General features: G+C 36.5%; 2 long non-coding RNA genes across 2 annotated transcripts in view; both read right to left on the bottom strand.

The window, feature by feature from the left end:
• LOC122224304 overlaps positions 1-15,476 on the bottom strand; it is a 211,763-nt gene that overhangs the window by 115,901 nt on the left and 80,386 nt on the right. The gene's annotated exons all lie outside the window — the stretch shown is intronic.
• LOC122224303 overlaps positions 1-15,476 on the bottom strand; it is a 52,904-nt gene that overhangs the window by 21,515 nt on the left and 15,913 nt on the right. Inside the window, exon 2 of the long non-coding RNA XR_006204716.1 lies at positions 2,879-3,358. This is a non-coding gene — a long non-coding RNA (uncharacterized LOC122224303). The remainder of the gene's footprint in view (positions 1-2,878; positions 3,359-15,476) is intronic.

Raw genomic sequence — 15,476 nt, 5'->3', positions numbered from 1 at the left:
GGTGATTGCCAGAGGAAGAGGTGAGAGGTGAGGGGGGGGGGGGGGGGGAAGGAAGGGGGATAAGTGAGAGGGGCAAACAATACAAATTTCCAGTTATAAAATAAGTCATGGGGATGTAATGTACAGTATGGTGACTACAGTTAACAATACTGTATCGCATATTTGAAAGTTGCTTAGAGAGTAAAACTTCAAACATTCTCATCACAAGAAAGGAAAAAATATTTTGTAACTATTTAAGGTAATGGATATTAACTAGACTAATTGTGGTGATCATGAAATATGTACACAAATATCAAATCATTATGTTGTATATGTGAAACTAATATAATGTTATATGTCAATTATACCTCAATTAAAAAATAGAAAATAAAATTCTTACATAATCAAGTTAATATTTCTACATAAGACCTTTCTAGACTTACAGAAAACATATTTAACAAAATTTCAAAAGCTTTCTCCCTGAGATAGAGGAGATAAGAAACCTGTTATAACCACTTCTATTCAACATTACACTGGGGTGCTTGGACCTGGTCAGTGCAAAAAAAGGCAAGAAAACAATAATAGGTATAAAATAAAAGGAATGAGTATTTGAAGGGAAGAAATAAAACTGTAAATCTTTCATTATTGGCAGATAACATGATTGTGTATGTGCAAAATTCAAAATCTTACAAACTACTAGAATTTTAAAAAGTCTCTTGATACAAAGCCAATATACAAAAATCAGTTGCAATTGTAGACACTGGCATCAAACAAACAGAAAATCAAATTTTAAAAATAGCATTTAAAAAGCATCAATTGCTTAGAAATAAATCTACTGAGTGATGTGTAGCAATTATATTCTAAAATTACAAAATATTATTGGGAGATATATACCACACTCACAGATTGGAAGATTCAATGTTACAAAAATAACAAATCCTCCAAAACTGATCTACAGATTCAAGGTAAACCCTATCAAAATCCCAGCTGCATATTTTTTGAGGAACTCCACCGTCTGATTCAAATATTCAAAGAATCCAATTGATTTATGACAAAGGTAACACAATGAATTAGGAAAAGATGGTTTTTAGTCAATGTTACCGGGTCAACTGTATTGAAAAATTGAAAAAAAAAAAAAAAAAACATGTAAAAAATTTGAATCCTGAACCTCAACCATACACCATATGGCAATATCAGTTTCAGATGTATTATAGATCTAAATGTGAAATATAAAACATTAGTTTCCAGAAGAAATCATGTAGGAGTATTTCTATATTTCAATAAGCAAAGATTTCTTCAACAGAATATAAAAAGCACTAACCATAAATGTAACCAAATTGATAAACTGTTCCATATGAAAATTAACAACGTCTATTCATCAAAGACATGATTAAGAAGTGAAAAAGTAAAGCCCCACAGTGGAAGGTGTTTGCAATACATCTTATTGACAAAAGATCCAGAATCAAGAGAACTTCTAAAATCTGTAAGATAAAGATAGGCAATCAAAAAGAAAAACCGGGCAAGAAACATGAGCAGGCACTTTGCAAAGAGGATATGATATCCAAGGAGTCAATAAACATATCTAGAAGTACTCAACTCCTTTAGTTGAAACACAAATTAATATCACCATGAGATACTACTACTATCTGCCATTATGGCTAAAAATAAAAATGACTGATAACACCAAGATTTGGAAAGGATGAAAAGCAAATGAAACAGAACTTTCATAAACCACTTGAGAAAAACTATCGAGCAGGGGTTCCAGGCCGGCTCAGTTAATGGAGCATGCCACTCAATCTTGGGGTTGTGAGTTCAAGCTCCATGCTGGATGTACAGATTACTTACAAACAAAATCTTAGGGGCACCTCAGTGGCTCAGTTGGTTGAGTATCCAACTTCAGCTCAGGTCATGATCTCACAGTTCATGGGTTTGAACCCTGCATCGGGCTCTGTGCTGACAGCTCAGAGCCTGTAGCCTGCTTCAGATTCGGTGTCTCCCTCTGTCTCTCTGCTCCTCCCCCGTTCTCTCTCTCTCTCTCTCTCTCTCTCTCTCTCTCTCTCTCTCTCTCAAAAATAAACATTAAAAAAATTTTTTTAATCTTAAAAAAAAAGAAAAACTACTGAGCCATTTCCACTAAAAACAATTACCATATGATCCAAGAGTTCCACTCCTAGTTATATACAAAAAGAAATGTGCACCTCTGTTCCCTATAAGAACACTTATAAAAATCTTCATAGCAATACTGTTAACAGTAGTCCAAAACTGTGGACTTTTCATACAAAAGAATACTACAGAGATACAGAGATCTGCAAATGAACAGGGCATCGCTATAGGCAACAACAGGGATAAATCTCACGAATGTAACATTCAATCAACAAAGACAGGAAAAATACATCCTTTATAACTATATTAATATAAATTTAAAAGCAGGCAAAACTGTTCTATGACTTAAAAGTTAGGGTGGTAGTTATATTTGGGACAATAGAGACCAGGGGAGCCTATGGGTTTCTGGTAATAGTGTATTTCTCATTCTAGGTGGAACTGGCTTTTCACTTTGTGGAAATTGATTGAGCTATGCATTATGATTTGTGCACTTTCCTGTATGTATGTTATACTTCAATAAAACATTTATTTCTTTTAATTCGCAAAACATTTCACAAAATAGAATGTTCATTTTTCTTTGCCCCTAACAAATGAAGGAATTCAAGAACTCCTAGCTCAGGTATGAAGCCAACTAAACCATTGCCCATTCACAAATGACAGATGTCTCAGGCTGCAATTTTCCTAAGGCTAATTTATTTGCAAGATTCAGCTGCCCCACATATGAGTATTTTCCCATTCTTGCTGGTCTTTCTCTTCTGCCACCCTCTTAATTCTGTTTTGTTTTTCCTCTCCTTACATGGCTCTGATGTTGATGAGACCAGACTTTGTTGGATCTCAGAAATTCATTTTCCATTTCTTAATCACAATGGTAGCCATAACACAATTGCAGAAATGCAATTTGCCATCCAAATCTAGTAAGAAGACACAAAAATTAATTATTTAGACGCTAACCCATCTGTATTCTTTTAAAAATTTAGCATGGTTTTACTCTGGTTCCTACATTCTCATTTTAAATTCCTATTGATTTTCATTGTGTAACTTAGTATTTTGGAAAAAAAAAACACAAGGTTTTATTAATTCCTACAAATTGTAAGAATTGTGAGATACTTATCCTTTATTCTTCATACTCCATTTTCAAGGTCAAAACCAGCATTAATTCAACTTCACATTTTATTAAATGTTATGTTGATGTTCCAAATCCCCCATGGCCCCAATTCTAATTCTTCTCCCACTTTTGATTAGTCTCTTCCATCAGAACCACAGCAACTAAAATTGCCTCAGAAGAAAGGAGAAAGAATTAGAATTTAGTTATTGACTTTTCCAAAGGGCATGGTAATGAATATATAAAACAATCAGGTGGGAATGAGCAATGCAAATGACTTCCTATTTAGGGCTTTTAAGCTTCTCTATGATTAAGCTATAGTAAAGAGCAGCGTTTAGCAATTATAATTTCTAATAACAAATCTGGCCTAAGCAATTTTTTTATTACTTTCATTCAGCTATCCAGACTTCAGTCTCTATTTTTGATAGCTAATGCAATTAACCCATAAATGCACATTTGAGTCATCTTCTTTTAAAGGCTATGTAATTCTGAGACTACATTTTGTTATAACAAGACAAAAACTTATATAGAGAGAACAAAAACTAATAAGCCACAAGTTATAATTTCATTAAGAAAAAAATGCAAAAGAATAACTTAACATAATGGTGAATAATTGGATTAATTCTCTCCTACTACCAAAAAATCTTTACTGATGAAAATATGCATACTTGTAATGTCTTGAGAGCACAATAAAAACATTATAAAATCATATGCAAAGAAAAAAAATAACAGCATGCCAACAACTGTTTTTATTATTACAGTGGGTAGGAAAAAACCCTTTGCAAGTCTGACCAGTCCTTTGGAAATGACGGTGACTGTAAAGTAACATTTTTCTTCCTCTATATGTAAGTGATTTCCATGGCAACTCTCCATCTGTTTCTCACTATTTTCACAGGCTTTTTAAAATTAAGCTTACATATGTCAATGTTCCAAGATAATCTCTGTGTTTGCATAAACCATATGCCTCCTTGACAAAGTTGGTTATTCCAGTAACATTAGAGAAATGTTTAAATGTCACATCTGTTTTAAGAAAAAAAATGAGGGTAAAATGGGAATGAAGTTGGGATAGGAAGCACTGTTTCTACAAATCCACTGGAAATCAATCCTTAAGCCAATGATTATAGACTTATTTTTAGTTTCTAAATCACAAAGTGACTTAAATTCTAATAAGAAAGTATTCTATGTAGAATACAGAATATATATATGAAATATACCTGAGTTTATCCAATACTTAAAACCTATAGGAAGTATACAAGCTTCCTAATATAACCTTTATATTAGCAGTCTTCATATATGAACTATATACGTGTTATTAAGGATCATGTAAAAGATAAGGCATCCCTTTAAAAAAGATAAAACTCAGCAGGTGGGAACTATCAAATAAATTTGGAACTTCTTTTTTCGCTATCAAATCCTTCCCATAGTGTTACTAGAAGAATGCTTCAGAAATAATTAGATCCCTGAGAAGCAACTAGAATGACTTTAAAAAAAAAAGCTTTTTTAAAAAAAAAAGCTAAGCTTTCAACTGAGATTTATTCTTCAATCATATGTGACATAGAAACCTCTAGCCACAAGCTCTTACAGAGAAGAAAAACCAACAGAACTTAACTCTTAATCACTAAAATATTGGGCCCAAGGCAATTATACTGAAGGATACATTTACTACCAAAAATAATAATTTTAAAGAGACCTTCTTGAAGGTGCAAAAATGAGTATTAGATGACATTATTAAAAGGATGTTTCCCTTTTTTGTTTGTCTTTCAGTGGGCTGAAAGACAGGAGGCTGTCTTGCATGTGGAAAGCGTGTATGTCCTATGTCCTGAAAGAGCTGAGAAGAGCCGCCCTGTCACATTCCCTGCCACCACTCTAATTTGCCCTGTGCCCCAAATCTCCACTACTCGCTTTCTTCAGCTTTCATCATGAAATTCCCCATGGAAATATTCATATCCAAGAAAGGCAAGCCATTACATCTGCGCTCAGTTCATTTTCATTTCCCTAGCAAAGAGTAGTGCTCTGAGAAACTGGGACAAGCATGTTCTCAAAGGATAGATTAGTAGTGCCTCTACTAGGGCTCTATCTAGGAAGGACCAACTACGGAGGATGACTTTTAAAAATGGGGGCAGGGAGATGATTGTTATGAGCACATTAAGTATCTGGAGTAAACACAAACATGGAAGACAAAGACAAATTTAATTTATCCCAAGTTTGTTTAGCATTAGACTTGACCCAATGCAGGATCTTAATTTTGTTTGGATTTCAAACCCTTTGAGAAAATGATATAAAGCTACAAACTTCTTCCCCCAAATTTTCCCTTAAAACATGGTTATAATTCGTGTTGCAGCATAGGTCAGGATTCCTTTTTTATGGTAAATAACATCCCATTGTATATATATTCGTGTGTGTGTCTCATATCTTTATCTATGCATCCATCAATGGACATGTAGGTTGTTTCCACTTCTTGGTTACTGAGAACACTGAAATGAACATAGAAATATCTATTTCAAATATCTATTTGAAATCCTGACTTCAATTCTTTTGAATAATCAGAAGTGGGATAGCTGGATCATATGGAAGCTCTATTTCCAATTTTTTGAGGAATCTCTATATCACTTTCCACTGCAGCAGACATTATGCTAAGTGAAATAATCCCATTACAGAAGGACAAATACCTCCTGATTCCACTTAGATGAGTTATCCAAAGCAGTCAAACTCAGAAACTGACAGTAGAATGGTAGTAGGCAGGAACTGTGAAGAGAAGGAAATGGGTAGTTGCTGTTCAAGTAGGTATAGAGTTTCATTCATGCAAGATGAAAAAGTTCTAAAGATTTGCTTTACAACACTGTGCTTTACAGTTGACAATAATGTACCGTATACTTAAAAATTTGTTGAGAGTGTAGATCTCATGTTATTTTTTACCACATAAAAAAGGTTTAAACACACACACACACACACACACACACACACACACACACACCCCTAGCTATAATTTCATGGAGTCCAAGTCCCTTCTGGTACACTAGGTTGAGTCTCTGATCTAGCAGATCCTCAGAACCCAAGGAGGTACCCTGTCCTGTGATGACTCAGGAAGATGGGGCTTACCTGATAAGACAGACCTTTCCGAAGTCAAGACAGTAGTGCCAATCCTCCAATATAACCAATAGGATTCCATCTACAACGACTCAGAATAGCTACTGCATTTCTTAATAAGACAAAAAAATGAGTCTATCTGTAATCTTATCATTCTGAGTCCTGCCTTATGGGATAGAAGGTATCTATAACAACTCTTTAGAATTATTTAAAATGACTGTGGCTTCAGAAAGAAGTCTTACTTATTGATATGCAAAAGAAGATAGATAAAGTGCAAGAGAGGGAGAAAAGAAGGGAAAAAGAGTTAACTCCCTAGAAGCTGTACTATCTATGACTGATAGATCTGTGTGTGTATACATATATGTATATACATATATATATACATATATATACACACACACACACACACACTATGTATAATACATGTACAATAGTAGCCCATGTTCACTGACTTATAACTATAAACCAGCTCTCTATTTACTTAAATCACATAGCCATACTAGAAATTAAGTATAATTATTCTAATTTTACAAACAAGATAACTAAAACTCAATGGTATGAAACAACCTGATTAACCTTCTCTCAAATTGGGGGACAAATTAGAACAAACTTTTTTAAAGGGGGTGGCTCCTACATCGTCATGCACAGAACTAGGGAAAGCATAAATATTTAAAATTCTTAAATAAATAAATAAATAAATAAATAAAAATATTCTAGCTTAGAAGTCAAGTAAATTCAAAAAAGGCTCTTTTAGGGGCGCCTGGGTGGCTCAGTCGGTTGAGCATCCAACTTCAGCTCAGGTCATGATCTCACAGTCTGTGTGTTTGAGCCCCGCATCGGGCTCTGTGCCGACAGCTCAGAGCCTGAAGCCTGCTTGGGATTCTGTGTCTCCCACTCTCTCTGCCCCTCCCCTGCTCATGCTCTGTCTCTCTCTCTGTCTCAAAAATAAATTAAAACATTTTTTAAAAAAAGGCTCTTTTACAAATGATTCTGTCTTGGCATTAAAATACATGTCAGGATCATGGTCCCACAATGTTAAAGTGCTGTGAATCTATTAGCTTTTTGTCCATTATGACCAGGCTGATGATCACAACCAAAGTCAATCAAAGTCTGCAAAGTACCACCAGCTGCTACCTCTGCCTCAGTATAGGAGAATGTACTGAGTACACTTATGGGACCCAGTAAATGTCAAATAACAGCTTCAGAGCAGCATCATTAAATCTCTTTTGAAGCTCTTCATTCAGTTATGTGGGAGCACAGTAATTACACTGACAGGCAGCTTAATCCATCTGTCATATTTCAGAATTGTCTAGAATCCATGAGTATCAACCAAGAGGACTTCAGAGCATCCTAAATCAAAATATTGCTGGGGAATCCTTGCTCCACTATTTACTAGCTATGTAACTAGATTGACTGTATTTTATTTTCTGTACCCTTGATGCTCCAGCAACTAGGGCCTCACTAATAGGGGAGAGACTACCCCTCCCAAGAACAGCCAATTCAAGTGTACCTTTCATATGAAAACCAACTACTCCAGAGTCCATACTGGTAATTAATCTTTCTATCTGGCTTTTACACTGCAAGGGGTAATATTCCTCTGCCCTAATCATCTCATGGCCAGGTACCAGAAAACTAGGCAAAGTCCCTATGCCCCACAGCCCACAGAAATTATTCAAACTACTCAATCCTAAACCTGCTTACCCTGCCTCTCCCATTCCTTTCCACAAACACAATAAAGGCTCTTGCCCATGCTTTCCCCCAGCTCTTCCTGCACCCTAGTGGACCCTGGTGTTTCCCCATGTGGCCCTGGATGATGTGCTGTGCCTCCTATTTCCAAGCAACGTGTGACTAAAAACTTCTTCCTCATGACAATCATTTCCATGTCTGCACTTCTTATCATACCAGATTAAAACAAATCCCAGGTACACTTTACAACTGTGACCTTGAAAGAGTTTCTAAACCTCCCTATAACTCCAGTTCCTTGTATACAATGAAGTAATATTACCTGCCTGAAAAGATTGTTAAGAAATTTAAGTAATTAATAGACAGAAAACATTAAGACCAGGACTCAGTGTACAGGGCACATTACATAGCTGTTAGCTATTATTGTGATTAATGCTAAGTCATGAAAATAACTGATTCTAGGGGCACCTGGGTGGCTCAGTCAGTTAAGCGTCCTATTCTTGATTTTGGCTCAGGTCATGATCTCACGGTTCATGAGTTCAAGCCCTGCATCTGTGCTGACAGTGTGGAGCCTGCTTAGGATTCTCTCTCCCCTTCTCCATCTGCCCCTCCCCCACTTGTGCTTTCTCTCTCAAAATAAATAATCTTAGATAAAATTGTAAGTAACTGATTCTAAAATTAGCATCCTAAACTGGCATACTTTGTAAACTCTGTATTACTTTCAGTTTTGACATTCAAGGATTTAGGATCCATGGATTTAACTGTATGGGAAAAACACAGAAGCTTTGTAACATGTTAGTAATGTCTAATTTTGCAAAGGAAAGAATTAAATGCAAGGTGGGTACTTTAATGACTGGCCCTAGACAATGGCCCAAAATCTACAGTTCAACATGGCTTCCTTCAGTCCTCGCTCTGGAATTATTCTTATTGAGTAATAAACATTTCTTTGATTCTCTATGGAAAATGCCCTCCCATTTGCCCCCCTCCACCTCCTCAAAAAAAAAAAAAAAAAAAAAAAGTTGGCTGATTATGTAAAAAAAAATATTAAAGTAAATGATTCCATGGGGGAAAAAATGGGTAAGCCAGAGAATATAAGTTTTGGATAAAACAAAGGGTGAATTCAGCAGCAGCCAAGATATATGATATAAAGCTCTCCATATACTCTATACATAAACAACAACAACAACAACAAAAAGCAATTCTTTAAACTGTTTCAAGGATTTTTCCAACCAAGTGCAAAAAAATGCCTATATAGGAGAAATCAAACTCTACTAAAAATAAGGGGATCAACTTATACAATGAAGAGATGCATTATTTTAAAAAAAGATGACCCTTGAAATAAATGTGATTAGAGGAAAAAGCCAGAAGTCTTTAAAGGAAAAAGAAAAAAACAAGAGTTCCAATGAAGAAGTAGGAACCACAGGTACTAGAGTGACCTCTGCTAAGAATAAAGGTGGATTCAAAGTGTTAACAAAGCATTTTCTCCCGGAATATTAAGTAAGCGTGAGATACAGCATTAACTGTACATGTTGCTATGGAAGCATTTTCTCCAATGCCAAAGAACACACTGGGTTACATACTGCCACAAATACTACAGACAAAAAAACCTCATAGTCCTAGAAAGAGGATGATAGTGGTTTTCCATTTCCACATGTTAAGGAGCTTGAAAGTTGTCACTGTGTTCTAACAACAAGTAAAAAGCTGAACAGACTGAAAAATCAACAGCTCTTTTTGTATCCATCAGATAGCGGAAGACGCAGGGTAACCCTGTGTCCTAATACTGGAGAGACAGACAGGCAAACACGGGGAGTCACGTCTTACCAAAGTACAGACTCACCAGCAAAAACCACCATGGGATCCAGTGCGGGGTGAGAAAATCTGAATATACTTGATCAATTGGTGGAGGCTCAGTGTGGACAAGTCTAAGTTAAAAACTTCAGGGAGACTCAGTCACAGGGTGGCCTCCATAATACTATAAAATGCACCTGAGGCACTTACCAGATTCCCACAATAAACATGTGAGAAAAATCACCTGTTTCTGGCAGAGGGAGGGGAAAAGGAAACATTCTTAAATGCACAAGAGCACTCTGTTCTTCTTAACAAGGCCTGCCCTCAAGGGAATCTAGTTAACCACAGCCTCAACTCCTGAGGTATTATCAGAATATAACTGACTTTGGAAAGGGAAATACCCAACTCCAGCCTACTCTAACCATTCTGTCCCACCAAGGCAGGAGGCAGTACTGACCAACACTTGGTAAGTTCACAGTGGAGAGGCAAACCCTCACTAAAAGACTGGGACCCCTCCTTCCACAGCTTATACCTACATTACTAACGGCCTATTTACAATAGTTCCTTTTACCTGGTACCTCACATCCAGCTATCAGGGAAAAAATTACAAGACATACCAAAGGCAAAAAACTTAATTTGAAAAGACAGAGCAAACATCATAACCAGACATGGAAGAAATACTGGAGTTATCAGACTGGGAATTTAAAACACCTATGATTAATATGCTAAGGGTTCTTATGTATAAAATAGACAGTATGCAAGAACAGATATGCAATGTAAGAGAGAGAAATCCCAAGAAAGAACCTAAAAGAAATGCTAGAGATAAAAAAAAAAAAAAAAACCACGCTGCAAAATAAATAAAGAATACCTTCGATGTGCTAATTAGTAAACTGGACACAGCTTAGGAAAAAATCTATGAGCTAGAGGATCAAAAAAAATTTTTATTTTTATTTTTCTTACTCTTAACTGATCTAACAGATAACTTTCTGTTCAAAATAATAGTAATGATGTATTCAAAAAGCAAAGAGAACAAAGACCAAAAAAAACAAGAGAGAGAGAGAGAGAGAGAGAGAGAGAGAGAACAGAATATGCAAGGACTGTGGGACAACTACAAAAGGTGTAACATGCACATAATGGAAATTCCAGAAAGAGAAAAAAGAGATAAAGGAACAGAAGAAATATTGGAAGCAATGACAACTTAGAATTTCCCCAAATTAATGTCAAACACCAAACCACATATCCAGGAAGCTCAGGGAACATCAGAAGTGGGATATATGCCTAAAAAAATTATACTGAGGTGTGTAATTTTTAAATCACAGAAAATCAAGAAACTTCTGTTCTGTGAAAGACACTGTCAAGAGAATGAAAAGACAAACCACAGACTGGGAAAAATCATTTGCAAAACACGTATCTGACAAAAGAACTGGTATCCAATAAAACATACAAAGAACTCTTAAAATTCAACAATAAGGAAAAAAACTGAAAAGGGGGCTAAAGAGCTTACTAATAGCTCACCAAAGAAAATATACAGATAATAGGCATATGACAAGAATGCTTCATCATGATACATCCCATCAGGTATCATCAGGGAAATGCAAACTAAAACTTCAGTGAGATACCATTAAACACCTATTAAAATGACCAAAATCCAAAACACTGACAACACCAAATCCTGACAAAGACGTGGAGAAACAAAAACTCTTATCCATTGCTACTGGGAATGTAAAATAGTACACCCACTTTGGAACAAGGTTCAGCAGTTTCCTACAAAATTAAACACATACTCTTACCATATGAGCTGGCAATCTCATGCTTGTTACCTACCCAAAGGAGTTGAAAACACATGTCCACACAAAAACCCCAACACGAATGTTAAAGCAGCTTTCTTCAAAACTGCTAAAACTTGGAAGCAATCAAGATGTCTCTCAGCAGGTGAATGGATATATAAATTGTGGTACATCCAAGCAATGGAATGTTATTCAGCATTAAAAAGAAACAAGCTATCAAGCCATGTAACCATATGGAGAAATCTCAAATGCCTTTGTTACTAAGGGAAAGAAGGCAATCTGAAAAGGCTACATATGGTAAAATTCCAACTATATGACATTCTGGAAAAAGCAAAACTATGGAGACAATAAAAAAAAATCAGTGGTTGCCTGAGGTGGAGGGATAAGAGAGATGAACAGGCAGAGTGCAAAGAATTTCTACAGCAGTGAAAATACTCTGTCTGATATTGTAATGATGGATACGTGTCATTGATTATACCTTTCTGCAAATCCATAGAAGGTACAACACCAAGAGTTAAACCCTAAGGTAAACTATGGGCTTTGGGGTAATTATGATGTGTCAATGTAGGTTCATTCTTTGTAAAGAATGTACCATCTTATACTGTTGATAATGGGGGAGGCTATGCATGTGTAAGGGCATGGAATAAATGGAAAATCTCTGTACCTTTCTCTCAGTTTTGCTGTAAACCTAAAACTGCTTTAAGAGAAATACTTGGGGGTGCCTGGGCGGCTCATTCCATTAAGTGTCTGACTCTTGATTTCAGCTCAGGTCATGATCTCACAGTTTGGGAGATTGAACCCCACATAGGTCTACACTGACAGCGCAGAGCCTGCTTGGGATCCTCTCTCTCCCTCTCTCTGCCCCTCCCCCACTCGTGCTCAAGCTCCCTCTCTCAAAATATATTTTTAAAAATACTTAAAAGAAAAAGAGGATAATATTTTTAGATATAAATGTATTTTCACACCAATGTATTTTCACACCAATAATAACTAGTTCCCCATTCTGCCAAGGCCCTCCCTCATATTACATCAATGGTATTAGTGGGGCACCTGGGTGGCTCACTCAGTTACATGTCCAACTCTTGGTTTCAACTCAGGTCATGATCTCATGGTTCATGAGTTCAAGCCCTACATGGGGCTCTGTTCAGACAGCGAAGAGCCTGCTTGGGATTCTCTGTCTCCTTCTCTCTCTGACCCTTCCCAGCTCCTGCTCACTCTCTCTCTCTCAAAAATAAACAAACATTAAAATATATATACATTTAAATCAATGGTATTAGTTGCTTAAAAGTAGTCAATATTAAATCAACTTTGTTTTAGATTATATTTAAATATAGCTAGGATAATCTGTTTTGGTGAATTTTTAAATCTTAAGATCTTTCTTTTCCTATTAACACACTTTTAAGTCCTGAGTATAGAATTTTACTATAAGACATAAGGTAGAAAGAATGCAGGTTGTGACATCAAAACAGCTTTCTTATGCACAAAAAAGGAAATCGAAGTTCAAGTAGCCAGTGAAAAGTAGAAAAAATTGGAAGGTTAAAGACTAGGGCAACATGTTGTCTGGGACCCCAAGAAAGAAATCTGGGCCCATATACCACCCTCCCAGGTCACAGCCTGATAGGAATCCTAGGGGAAAAAATAGTGGAAGAAAAGCCCAAGAACATCCACACTGCCACTCCCATGCCCTGCATGTCCCACTAGTTAAATGAGCCCAAGACAGCACTTCTGGTTGCCCACAATTAATTGTGTATGGCATTCAGGGGATCTAAAACTTGCATATGCACCCATGGGCAGCATGGAAACTCTGGCAAGAACAGTAAACTTGTTAAAAGGCAAACTCACTTTTTTGAAAGCATAATGACTCTCAGACAAATATAAAATGAACATTCAAAGGCTATATCTAATTCATTAATAAATGAGGAAACCAGTAAGATGGTACAATTACCCCAAAGAAGAATTCAAATTTTATATGTAAATATATAAAGTACATTATACACACACACACACACACACACACACACACACACACACACGGCATAGCAACAAAGTCCTATAACATGCCCATGCTGTGGATTTTATTTAATGTGGCACAGTGTATTTTGACAGCTTTATAAATTACTTTAATCTTATAAATTATTAGCACTGGAGATCTATGAAGGTCACTGACACTGTGTTTTAATTTATTGAATTCTATAAGGGAAATGATATTAACTAGTAGTATTTCTAAACTTGAGATTTACAGAAGGGTTTGGGATACATCCTCTTCAAATGTTAGAAAATAATTTCCATGTACATTATGAGTTTTTTAAGTGATACTCTTTCTCTCCAGGGGATACAGCCATCACAGGCATCAGGCCAGGCCTCCCAGACACAGCAAATTGCAGCAATAAAACAATTACTTAAACTGCAAGTAAAGATTTCACATCAATTTAATATTACCCTCATCTTTCTGTTCAAGTTCCTGTTTTTTCAAGGCTCCAAGAAACTATTTTGATGAGCAATTCGTGAAAAAAAATTTTTTTCAACACATCTAGAAGCTAGCACCGTGTGCCACTCAAGAAAACGCCCAGAGAAAAGATTGACAGAAGAAGCCTAAGCCAAGTCAAGACCAGTGAGGCCAAGTTCTGCCTCTTGCTGAAGAAAGGCCCTCTTAGCTTTATGTCATCCAAAGCGTGACTTAACATTTGAAACAAGCATGTGCACAGTTGGTTCCAGGATAAGAAAAGAAAACTACTGAATATACAGCAGGCGCAAGATCAAAGCATCCCCAGGTCACTTTCTTGCCCCATTTAATTAGTTATTCATTCATTTAACAAATACTTATTAATGATGTACCTGATAGAACTTTGTGCATTATACTTGTGTTGGTTCCAAAGTTCGAGAGTTCCCAGGTGAAATTTGAAATTGGTCCCTAGACACAGAAAGCAAGGAGAAGACAGAGGATCTCTTTTGCATTGTTGGTGGGAATGCAAGCTGGTGCAGCCACTCTGGAAAACAGCATGGAGGTTCCTCAAAAAATTAAAACTAGAACTACCCTACGACCCAGCAATTGCACTACTAGGTATTTATCCAAGGGATCCAGGTATGCTGTTTCAAAGGGGCACATGCACCCCAATGTTTATAGCAGCACTATCAACAATAGCCAAAGTATGGAAAGAGCCCAAATATCCATCAATGGATGAATGGATAGAGAATGGATAGAGAATGGAGAGAACAGATGAATGGATATATATATATATATATATATATACACACACACACACACACACACATATACATACAATGGAGTATTACTCGGCAATCAAAAAGAATGAAATCTTGCCATTTGCAACTATGTGGATGAAACTGGAGGGTATTATGCTAAGTAAATTGTTCAGTCAGAGAAAGACAAAAATCATTATGATTTCACTCATATGAGGACTTTAATAGACAAAACAGATGAACATAAGGGAAGGGAAACAAAAATAATATAAAAACAGGGAGGGGGACAAAACATAAGAGACTCTTAAATACGGAGAACAAACAGAGGGTTACTGGAGGGTGTGTGGGAGGGGGGATGGGCTAAATGGGTAAGGGACACTAAGGAATCTTCTCCCGAAATCGTTGTTGCACTATAGGCTAACTCACTTGGATGTAAATTAAAAAAAATACAATTAATTATTATGTTGGGGAAAAAAAAAAAAAAAAGCAAGGAGAGACTGAACAAAGAGGCAGGCCACTCCAGACTGGTAGGTGGCAGATTTAATAAGCAAGGGAATGTACACAGCTTGTCTTGGGTGACTACAAATGAGTAAGTCGCTGCACCTGCCCACCATAATTTTCATAGTTAATCCATGTAGGGGAGCCTGGGTGGCTCAATCGGTTGAGCAACCGACTTCAGCTGTGCTGACAGCTCAGAGCCTGGATCCTGCTTTGGATTCTGTGTCTCCCTCTCTCTCTCTTCCCCT

The sequence above is a fragment of the Panthera leo genome, chromosome B4 (genome assembly GCF_018350215.1).
Source record: "Panthera leo isolate Ple1 chromosome B4, P.leo_Ple1_pat1.1, whole genome shotgun sequence".
NCBI lineage: Eukaryota > Metazoa > Chordata > Mammalia > Carnivora > Felidae > Panthera > Panthera leo.
Note: the sequence above shows the minus strand (reverse complement) of the source record. Positions and strands in the feature narration are given on the sequence as shown.